The sequence below is a fragment of the Tupaia chinensis genome, unplaced genomic scaffold (genome assembly GCF_000334495.1).
Source record: "Tupaia chinensis unplaced genomic scaffold, TupChi_1.0 Scaffold000231_1, whole genome shotgun sequence".
In the NCBI taxonomy this organism is placed as follows: Eukaryota; Metazoa; Chordata; class Mammalia; order Scandentia; family Tupaiidae; genus Tupaia; species Tupaia belangeri.
Genome location: NW_006159706.1, coordinates 613,665 through 616,101, shown reverse-complemented (window position 1 = coordinate 616,101; position 2,437 = coordinate 613,665). Strand labels below are relative to the sequence as shown.

General features: G+C 52.9%; 1 protein-coding gene across 1 annotated transcript in view; it reads left to right on the top strand.

The window, feature by feature from the left end:
- Nucleotides 1-2,437, top strand: part of ITGAD (integrin subunit alpha D) — a 37,913-nt gene that overhangs the window by 11,479 nt on the left and 23,997 nt on the right.

The following is a 2,437-nucleotide window of genomic DNA, read 5'->3' as shown; positions in this document are numbered from 1 at the left end:
AAAAAAAAAAAAAAAAAGAGCTCAGCAAGCCCAGGAGGGGTGGAGCATGCTCTGGCCTGGTGGGGAAGACAGCTCGGGGCAGAAGCCCTGGTGGGGGCAGAGTGCTGGCTATGGGGCAGGAGAGTCATGGCTGCCAGCTGGGGTGCTGAGATCCCTAAAGGACCTCGTTCCCCTCTACAGGGAGCAAATGGTAGGCCGTGGAAAGTGCAGCGCGGTTTTGTCTTCCACAGTGAACGGGCCTGGGGACAAGGCAGTTGCATCTGAGAGTCAGTCTGCATACTAGTGCCCAAGTTCAAGTTTTCCATGTCCATGGGCAGGTGGCTTCTCCTCCGGCTCTCAGTCTTCTCCTGGGTAAAGCGAGGCTTACTGGTCAGGGGGTCACAGAGATGAAAGGCCTTAATGTGTGAAGGGCTTAGGCCCCTGCCTGGCTCATCATGTGGGAGAGCTGTCTGCTGCATCTTCCAGCTGAAGACTGCATGTTTGGACAAGTAGGAAGACAGAGATAAACTGCCTGGGGCATGGCAAGAGAGGGCACGCCAGGGACCCCTCAGGGTGCTAAGAATAGTGCTTTAGGCCAGGAGGCCTGATGCCAGGCATGGAGGACTTTCAGCTAACAGTATGGCAGCTGAAGACCTCCCTGGACTGGAGATTCTACAGAACAGAGTCTACGGAGGGGACAGAGTGTGCAGGAGGGGTGTCCAGGGCCCGTGAGGGACCATGCCTGGCCTGAGTTGGCTGTGAAGCCAGGGTAGGAGTTGTGGCACTTAAACACAAGGATGTAAAAGTCTTCTCATAGACATCTCTGGGGCTCAGGCAGGGCAAGTTTGAGTGGAGGTGGGAGAGACGGGGCTCACGACACCGCTGGAGTGCCAGGCATCACTGGTGCCTGGCAGGCATTCCCTTACTGCATTCTCACACGATCCCTGGGTGGCGAGCAGGATGATGCCCATTTTACAGATGAGAAAACTGAGGTTCAGAGAGCAGAGCTCGAGCCAACCTTGCCTGACTAGCTTGGTCCCTTTTCAAAACGCTACGTCCTGGCACCCGCTGTCGGAAGCCCAGTGGCCATGACGAAAGAAGGATGAGACAGGCACGTTGTGAGAGAGCCGCCACAGAGCTGGCCTGACAGGGGCTGAGGGGTGGTTCCATGATGCAGCTGGAAAAGCAGGCACAAACGCCAGACGCCGACTACCCAGACGTGGGCGGGATAGTGGGTGGAAAGGGGAGCACCAGAGGGATTTTCAGCCTGCCGCGCAGGTGCCTGTTTTTTCTAGTCACTGAGGAAGCAGGAAGGGAGTGGTGTTCCGTCTCTCCTCAGCACCCTTGAAGCACACACAGCTGGCTGAGCAGGGACCTGGGGGAGGCGTGGGGGAGAGGAAAAGGCACACTTCTTAGAAGTGGGTGGGAGGCGACGCTGAGGTATGGACATCGCGCCTCCACGCTGTGGTTGCCTGAACTCCCCCGCTCTGGGAGTAACACAGGATGTGGCGCTGGTGGAGACGCCAGCTGGGCGCCCCACACAGGCCACAGCTCCCCGTGTGAGTGTGGGGACCGTATGAAACATCCTATTAATGTGTGCATGGCATGTCTTTCTCATTACAGTGTGAACTCCACGGAGCCAGGGGTGGTGTCTTTTTGGTTGTTGGTTTTGTTTTCGTTTGCTAGAGGGCACATGTACTGAGCAGAGAAAGACGGAGAGGGAGGAAGCACCCCACAGGGCGGCATGGTCACGCCGCAATCCCTTCTCCATTTCTCCCTCCTGTTGGGATTCTGGGCACTTACTGGTGTGTTTCTAAGCCACCAGGGCCAGGATTCCCAAGGCACATCCTTGTGTGGCAGCCTTAACCACCAGGCCACTGGGCCAGCTTCTGGATGGTACCTTTCTTTCTCTCTTTTTTTTTTTTTTCATTTTCAAAATTTACACTTAGAGGCCCACCGGTAGTGTGGTGGTTAAGGCACTGGACTCCCACCTGGCCAACTATAGTTCAAGTCCTGAACTCAACGGCTTGAAAATCACACCAGGTGCATGTGTGTGCTTACCCAAAATCCAAAGAGGAGAATGAACGAGAACTGCAGTGTGGCCCTCCCTCCTGGGGGTGATTTCTCACTCTCTCTCTCTCTCCAGAGAGCACATGCACTCTATGGCAAAAACCTTTAAAAAATTTTTTTTATAAATTGTGTTTAATCACTGTACATTTTTACAGCATACAAAATGGTTTTTCCCAGTATGAATGCAATGCATGTTAGTCAAGTCAAAGATATTACCATAAACATTATCATCAACAGATAATTTGTCATTTGTGTGTCTGTTAAATGTTATTATTATTATTATTATTATTATTATTTTATTGTCTCCCAGATGGTGTCTTTTTTAAAGCAACTAGCAGTAGGCAGAGCCGAGGTGTGAGCCCTGGCACGCAGCTCCGGATCACACTCT